Source organism: Podarcis pityusensis (genome assembly GCF_964106645.2).
Source record: "Podarcis pityusensis genome assembly, chromosome: 10".
Classification (NCBI taxonomy): Eukaryota; Metazoa; Chordata; class Lepidosauria; order Squamata; family Lacertidae; genus Podarcis; species Podarcis pityusensis.
In genome coordinates this window covers 55,107,828-55,116,657 of record NC_138035.1, presented here as the reverse complement: position 1 = coordinate 55,116,657, position 8,830 = coordinate 55,107,828, and the positions used below count along the sequence as shown (strand labels likewise).

The window sequence follows — 8,830 nt, the reverse complement described above, 5'->3', positions numbered from 1 at the left end:
GCCAAAGTATTGGAGTCTCAGCTTCAGGATCTGTCCTTCCAGTGAGCACTCAGGGCTGATTTCCTTAAGAATGGATAGGTTTGATCTTCTTGCAGTCCATGAGACTCTCAAGAGTCTCCTCCAGCACCATAATTCAAAAGCATCAATTCTTCGGTGATCAGCCTTCTTTATGGTCCAGCTCTCACTTCCATACATCACTACTGGGAAAACCATAGCTTTAACCACCAAAAATATAGTGGATCTCAAAGGGGCTGCAACCCAATGTACCTAAGGCCCTCCAGATGCTGTTGGAATACCACTCTTACCATCCCTGACCATCAGCCATGTTGGTTGAGGCTGATAGGAGTCCAACAATGTCTGAAGGGCCACAGCTTCTCTGCCTTTGCCTTTCACAATCATTTCATATGACTTTGAGAAGGTTCTTGATTTTCAGAAAGTTGGTAGCACTGTAGTTCCTTTAAAAAGAAAAACACCCGAAACATATTTTTTTTTTTAAAGCAACTCCTTTTCCAAAGCAAGAAAGCAAGGTTACGAATGTTTAAAAGTTTTGACAACCTACAGCAAAGAACCTATCCACTCATTGGAGAGTTTCTACTTCATTTAAATCTATCGCCAAAAAGAGAGAGAAATTCTGGGAAGAAATAAAATATGATGACTTAAAAATACATTATTTATGACAAATTATTTTCTCAGTTCTGATGGTATATTTAGATAGATCAGATTGGCTAATACCTTCATCTTTTCTTCTTTTTTTTCCACAAGGATATATGCTGACTGCGTATTGTCACCGAAGGGAATTTTCAAAGATGCACCGAAAACTTCCTTTGCAACATAAAACAGAGAGCTTTGCACAATCACTGCTATTCAATTTGCTCTTATCTATAGGCACTGAGGAAAAACATGCATAACAGAAGAAGCTAGAAATGTTTATGAAGCCAAGAAATATCTTAAGAAGGGGGGAGAAAGGTTTTAACTAGGTTTTTAGAACTTATCACCCACTCCACCCCTGTGGCAGCCAGCTATCTGAAGCCCATAGGGAAAACAGGCCGTCTTCCCATTCACAATAACATCAAAGCCTTTTAAAATATATTAAAAGAATTAATTTGCTCTTTTTCTATTTCCCAATCCAGCAAGGCCTTTCCCACTCTATATGATTCTCTGCATTTTTCAAACTACCCCTCTATGCTCGTTCATTTCCAGCAGTGCACATTTTCCATACGACTACTGATGGAAATGTGATATGCGGCGGTCCAAGCAAATGCATTCTTCACCCAAGCCCTACACATCTAAAGATAAGGGAGCATGATCCAGGCAGTGGATTAAACACAGTTAGGTGCCACTGATTTCAATAGGAGAGAGTTAACACAAGGCATCAAAATCAATGAGAATTAAACGGACGCTGCTGCTAGCTTTGACTTGATCATACATACTTTCTCTTGTCTGTACAAATAAGTCACCTTGGCTATTCTTACTCAAGCATTTGTGTTACAATACAGTGAGCCAAAACAAAACAAAACATTGACATATTCACAGAACTGATATTAACAGTGTAATTTCAAATTATTTACTTTAAAAATGCTTCTTGAAAACTTATGTTTTTTCATTGTCCTATATTGAATGATTTTTGGCAGAAGGCAACTGAAACTATCAACATAACGGTATGGAACAGCCTTCCATTTACAGAGCAAAAGATCCTCTTAAATTATATACCCGGCACATGGGACCTTACAAAAGGACAACATGAGTGGACTCTCTGTGCCCTCACCACAGCAAAAAGACTAGTCTTGATAAATTGGAAAAACAAAAATGTGGCTCCCTTCTACGATTGGATTGAAGGCTTATATAATCTCGCAACATATGAACAACTTGCTTACAAAGGCAGACTTGCCATGGACAAATTCAATGGTATTTGGAATCCATTCTTACAAATACTGTAATAAATTAAGGCCTGGTGAAGTACAATAACAGCCTTGTAAAGTATAGTTTACAAGGCACTCCCTCTCTCCCCCTTTATTTTCCCTTCTACACAGGTTCTGTTTCTCTTTTTCTCTCTTTTATTTACGTCTCACTATGTTTAGTGCACATATAATTATGTACTTTTTGAACTTTCAATAAAGATTAAAAAAAATAAAAATACTTAAAAGGCACTCTAATTTCAGTTATGTTTCTCCCAGGAAAACATACAGAGGATTGCAGCCTAATCCTCCTTTAGCAGTAATGAAACTGGGTGCAAAATTCCTTGCAGAAAGGAGTAGTATGCACATGCAGGTGAGAGCTCTGTGCAAATGTGGAGATTTGCACTGCAAATCAGGGACTGCCAGGGACTGGCTGGATGCAGAAGTGGAGGCAGGCAGCAGCTGGGGAACCCCCAAGGGAAGAAGGCTCAAAGCCAAGGGAATGGTGTTGGAATGACAATGTGCCATCAGAGGGAGAAGAAGGGACAAACTGGGAAGAGGAAGACGTGTCGGAAGCTGAAGAGGTAACTGTTTACTGAGCAGGAAGAGGCTGCAGCAAAGAGCAGCCCAGAAGCAGAGACAGAAGCAGGTGGTGGTCAAGACATAGAGTTGAGATAGGCTGCTGAAGAAGCCAGGGAGTCTCCCCCTCCTGCTGCGACCAGCTTCCCTCCCAACTGGTCTCCCAGAACACAGAGAGAGATGAAGATGATGGAGCAAAGAGAGACAAGAAATTGGAGTCTTAGGCTGATATGGGAAGGAGTCTTAGAGAACGGTGGGAAAGTTGGGACCTTCTGTCGTTGTAGCTGGCTCCTTGGAGCAAGACCTGATACTCAGCTATATATCTGCAAATAAAACGTTTTAAGTGCAATATACTAATGTGACACTGGATGGCGATAGTGAGCCTTATAGAAAATTCAATGTATTTTTAAAAAACACTTTTTTAAAAAAAGCATTGTCAGAACTTTTTTTAAATATTTCACCCTCCTGGGCAGAGTTGCTGTGATCACTAGGTCTGCGCTGTTTTGGTTACTTTGAATAAAGCAGTGACTTCACTGACACCAGTGTTTTTTTGTTGCTGACCTGCTCCTGACATTTTGCTACAAGAGCTGCAACAGGATGGTGATCCATGGCACTCTTTCGTTGCCTCACTGGGTGTCAAACCTGCTGCAATAAACGCATCAAAGAAGAAGAAGAAGAGTTTGGATTTGATATCCTGCTTTATCACTACCCTAAGGAGTCTCAAAGCGGCTAACAATCTCCTTTCCCTTCCTCCCCCACAAGAAACACTTTCTGAGGTAAGTGGGGCTGAGAGACTTCAGAGAAGTGTGACTAGCCCAAGGTCACCCAGCAGCTGCATGTGGAGGAGCGGGGACGCGAACCCGGCTCACCAGATTATGAGTCCACCGCTCTTAACCACTACACCACACTGGCACCACAAAGGAAGCCCTGGATATTTGCTTGAACTGCATTTATTCTGCATGTGTTTATAACTTCATTGTGCCACGGTAAAACATATCCAGCATTGTGTTAGATGTACATCTGAAGGCACAGAAATGTCCACCACATGAAGACCCACTGTTCCCTCTTAGAATCACAGAATCATAGAACTGTAGAGTTGGAAGAGACCCAATGGTCTTCTAGTCCTGCAATGCAGGAATCTCGACTTTGGAGGAATGGAACCTTTTGAGTAGAGTCAGGATGTATGTCCATTAAGAATGTGTGCATATACTTTAAGCCCCATGCCTACTAAATAACTTGTCACACCAGGAAATAGAAAAAAAGATTGGTTTATTACACAGAGATGAAAGGGACAGAGTATATGGGTGCTGTTTAAGACAATAAGGTTACAAATATGTGAGCGGCAAATAATCATTCAGTGCATACACACAACTTAGTCCTAAAGATTGAAAGAGTCCCTAAGTACCCAAAAGCCTAGAGAGGAAGTAAAAGGAAGACTGGGGGAGGGATATACCTAGTCTTGGAGCAAGATAACAACAGCAACAACAACTTATTATTTATACACCACCCATCTGACTGGGTTTTCCTAGCCGCTCTGTGCAGCTCCCGACAGAATATTAAAAACACAATAAAGCATCAAACATTTAAAAATTCTCTATACACAGCTACCTTCAGATGTCTTCTAAAAGTCAGGTGGAGGTTTATTTCCTTGACATCTGGTGAGAGGGCATTCCAGAGGGCCCTCTGCCTTGTTCCCTGTAACCTCACTTCTTGCAGTGAGGGAACCGCCAGAAGGCCCTAGGAGCTGGACCTCAGTGTCCGGGCAGAACGATGGGGGTGCAGATGCTGAGAACAAAGTGAGGAATTTGAGTTCTGTGCCATCTGCAAGAGTTAAGTTCAACTGAAATCTCTCACCCATTCCTTTGGTTCAGAGTCCAGCAAAGTGTAGGGCTGATTCTTGAGACACTGAGGAGCAAAAAAAGGGGTCTCGTTTGACCTGCAACAAAAGTTGTTGTGTTGTTGTTCAGTCAGCCAATTGTGCCCACTTTCAGGATATGCCATTCCATCCATCTTTTCCTATTTTGTCCACTCCAACCCAATGGTAAGCAAAGATTCAATGGCCTCTTCACATCCACAGTCTTTAATGAGCTGGATTTCCCCCCCTATAATTTTTGCTTTGTACTTCTGCAAACCTTGGGGTATGCTTAGTTCGCTGATACCTCCTCCTTGTGTGGGGGGATGGAACCATTTTGACTACATAAGGATTCACAGTCAGAGAACAGAGTTCATTGTTTTTATATATAATGGCTATATATAAAATGGTTGCACAAATGGTTATTTTCATCCTGTGTTCTAGTAATTCATAAATTCTATATTTTTAACAAAATAATTCATGTGAATAAATGCCAAAACCAGAAAGGGAAGCACGTCAACAAGGGGCAAAGAACTTGGGCATCTGAAAGCTGATATCCAACTCTCTCTCTCTCTTTAAAGCACAGATAAATTTGAATCAGCAAATGCTGTCCATCATCTTAACACTTGGACACAAAATGAGGAGTTATAACAAGCACTGGTTGAAGTGGGAAAAGCTGAATGTGATGGATTATCCAGCTGCAAAAACAGACTAGAAAAGTGCTACAGAGCACTCACCTTACTGAATTTCACCTAATAAACCACATGTACATACTGTGCAAAATATTGTTGGATTTCAAAGCATCATGGCTGCGTGCTGTTTTAATCATTCATGATGAACATTTGGTACTTTTTTAAATGTATGAGGTGATTCATATTACTTATGAATAGATCTCTCTCTTCTTTTCTGCCCTTAAAAAAAATATACTAAAATAAGGTAGATGGGTGGGTTAAATAAAGTGGACACGCGAGTTAAAATCAAAGAGCAAATGAAGAGGTTTTGGAATGCAGGGGGATAAAGAATTCAATTAACCATTAAAAAAACAATTCTCCGCTGTGGGTGGTAGACTAACAGTTGCTGGAGGGAGAATTGCTGTTGCGTTCAGGTCCTGCTATTGGGTTTCCCATAGGCATCTTGTTTGCCACTGTGACAACAGGACGTGCAACTAGATGGGCCACGGGCCTGATGTAGCAGGCTCTCCTTATGTTCTTAACCCTGCGATCCAGTAGACTACATGTGCAGCTGAACCCTACTATCACCTATGGCAGGGACTGACTTTGGTAATCTTTCATAATATTGTGTGCAGTGCAAGGCCAAGATTGGTTCCCCCCAAATGGATCTTCTCAGTTACACGCCCCCTCGGCTTGGCACCCTGCGTGACAGAACCACCCACACCGCCGTAAATCCAGTGGAAGCCAAAGGACCACATACACGTTTTTATTTCCAACGGAAGAACAAATAAACCTCAGCTGCACTCACAATAATCACTAGAAGGCAATGACATTTCATCCCGAAAGGTATAGGATGCTAGCCCAGTTAGATAAACATTTAAGATATCAATTAAGCTGGGAGACATGGGATTTCATTAGGCTTACTTCCATTCCAAGCTCACTCTCAACATTTTCAGAACACATAGCAGACTTAAGTCCTGCTCAGCTAGTGCTTCAAGTCCTCTGAGCAAGACTTATTTGGAAAAGGGAGAAAATTACAGTCATACCTTGGGGTACAGATGCTTCAGGTTGTGTATTTTCGGGTTGCACACTGCGCCGAACCCGGAAGTGCCGGAACGGGTTACTTCCGGGTTTTGGCGCTTGCACATGCGCAGAAGCACTAAATTACGCTTTGCACAGAAGCGCTGAATCGCGACCCACGCGTGCGCAGACACAGCGCTATGGGTTGTGAACGCTGCAGGTTGCAAATGTGCCTCCCGCACGGATCACGTTCGCAACCCGAGTGTCCAGTGTATTTAAGACAGTACTGAAAGCAGCCAACCAGACTGTAGTGCAGGTACAGGAAAACTGTGGCCCTCCAGATGTTGTTGGGACTCAGCTCCCATCAAGCACATCCAGCATGGCCAATGGTCAGGGATGATGGAAGTCGGAGTCCAGCAACATTGGGGAGACACCCTTGCTATGGAAGATCCAGGATTCCAAAAACAGAAGCTGAGCACTGATGTGTTTTCCTGTTATTTTTATTTATTTTAGTTTGTATGGTGCATTGCTCAAACCTTAGCTTTTTAAATAATAATAATAATAATAATAATAATAATAATAATAATACACACCAGAGGTAGAAGCAACCAAGGACCCCTGGACAGTTAAGTCCAGTCAAAAGCGACTATGGGGTGTGGCATTCATCTCGCTTTCAGGCCGAAGGAGCCGGCATTTGTCCACAGACAGCTTTCCGGGTCATGTGGCCAGCATGACTAAACCACTTCTGGTGCAACAGAACACCATGACGGAAACCAGAGCGCACAGAATCGCCATTTACCTTCCCACTGCAGTGGTATCTATTTAGCTACCTGCACTGGTGTGCTTTCAAACTGCTAGGTTGGCAGGAGCTGGGACAGAGCAACGGGAGCTCACCTCGTCACGGGGATTTGAACCCCTGACCTTCCGATCGGCAAGCCCAAGAGGCTCAGTGGTTTAGACCACAGCGCCACCCGCGTCCCTACTGAGGGCTAAAGATATCCACTTGGTGGCAACAGCGAAGCTCAAAGATGGCTAGGCTTGCTGGCTTGCTCACTGTCCCCACCCATCGCTTCTCTGAGTTGTGCTGCCATAGCATGAATGCTATTTCAATTTGAACTAGCACTGAATAAAGCAAAATGTGTGAACACAAAGAAAGGCTAACCCATGTCAGTGAGAGGCCATTATGTGGCATGAAAAGCACTGGGAGAAGGGATATGCATGTTAATTCATGGGGAGGAAATGAATTATTTTGCTGTGGTTCACATTTTGGAAGTCAACCTCTTCCCAACACATACAATCATGTGCCTTCTTCACACATTAAGTCTTTTTAAAAACTATTTCCCCCTACCCAGAAATATCTGTGGGGGCAGGGGAAGAGGGGGAAGACCATGTGTGAAGTGTCTCTTAGTGGACTCTAGGTCTTGTATGCTTCACTTTGTAGTTAGTTGTCTCCTGAGGCACGCCAGAAAGGGCGCTGAGCTCACTACCTACGATGTGATGTTCAGCATGGAAAGAACTTCATCGTGCAGGAGCTTGCGGAAGTGATCTGGCGTGCCAAGGAGATTTTCAAAAAGAGCAGAAGTGATGGGGGAGGGGGGAAATGCAGAATAGCAACGCGCTACATTCATCCTACAGAGATGACAACACCGATTCTTCCCTGTGCGTGTTTTTTATTCAAGGTCTGTTTAAATATTCTTTGGAGTGCTTCTGACGCTAAGCGTCAGACCTAGCATAAATAACAGATGAAGCTCGTTGTCCGGATTAATTTCAGGCTGCTTTTAACACCGCTAGTTCAAATGATCCCAAACTTGCAAACTTCTACCTGTAAATGCTCTGAGAAGTTTTGAGCAGTCAGGTTCCATTGTTCCGATGTTTCAACACTGTCATCGAGGAAGCAAATGGAAATCCCACGGCGCTGACCTTGGAGACGATTCGCGGAGCTGGCCCTTTTGCTGGCGACCGAGAGGGGCTCCTTCAGCAGTCTTGCGCTGAAAACAAAGTAACATCACATATACCCCTGGGAAGCAAAAGAGGGAGAAAAGGAGAAAGAGAGAGAAAGAGAAAGTCTCATCAAGGTGGTGTCTCAAACAAGGAAATGTTTCCATATATAAGGCATGACAAGCAACTTATTTCCACCGATTTGCTGTGTTTGCTTCTGCGTTGTAGCACCTTTTCCATTCTGTTTTGTTTTAATGTGCGTCTCACGAGAGGGTGCTTGTTAAACCCACTGCCTGGCAGATGCTGTTTTCTCCCTGCAAGTTGCAAGTTGGGAAGCAAAACAGAGGAGGCAGGAGGGGAATCGCGACTATCAATTGACTGACAACAGCCCTTCTCCATTATTCGTGCTTGTAGGCTGCCAAAAAACTAATGTACTTCAGGATATCAAATGTAATTAATTCAGGACCTCAAATCTCTAGCATAAATGGTTTCCGGTTTGGGTGGGAGGTCTAGAACAGGAGGGGGGGAGAAAACCTTTTGCACAACTACCTATAATTTGAAAAAAGGGTATAAATTAAACATTCTTTGATAATAATATGCAATGACAGTATAATCATATGCTAACATTTAATCACCTTTCATATACAATATTACTCTGATTCTTCTTTAAAATTTTATGCTGTATATTGCTGTACATCTTTCTTGCTGATTGATTCCCTTTATTACTCCTGATTTTATTTATGTGGCTAATTTTTTTCTTCTTTTTCTTTTCAATAAAAAAAAAAACTGAAGCATATATTTTAATGAGTAGTTTTGTTCCGCTAACATCTCCCGAATAAGAGAATTCAGCACACCTGCCTAAATAAGATGCTTGA

The 8,830-nt window shown here is 42.6% G+C and overlaps 1 protein-coding gene across 15 annotated transcripts in view; it reads right to left on the bottom strand.

The window, feature by feature from the left end:
- Positions 1–3,747: 3,747 nt before the first annotated feature.
- The window catches only part of LOC308486714 (uncharacterized protein), a 67,575-nt gene continuing 62,492 nt past the window's right edge, over positions 3,748–8,830 (bottom strand). For 10 of the 15 annotated variants that reach the window (XM_081023902.1, XM_081023901.1, XM_081023898.1 and 7 more), the window contains one exon: positions 7,890–8,034. The gene's annotated coding sequence lies outside the window, so the exon portion shown is untranslated. Of the gene's footprint in view, positions 4,411–7,839; positions 8,035–8,830 lie in introns of those variants that run through there. The other 5 variants (XR_013991192.1, XR_013991195.1, XR_013991196.1 and 2 more) reach the window with 3 other exon arrangements.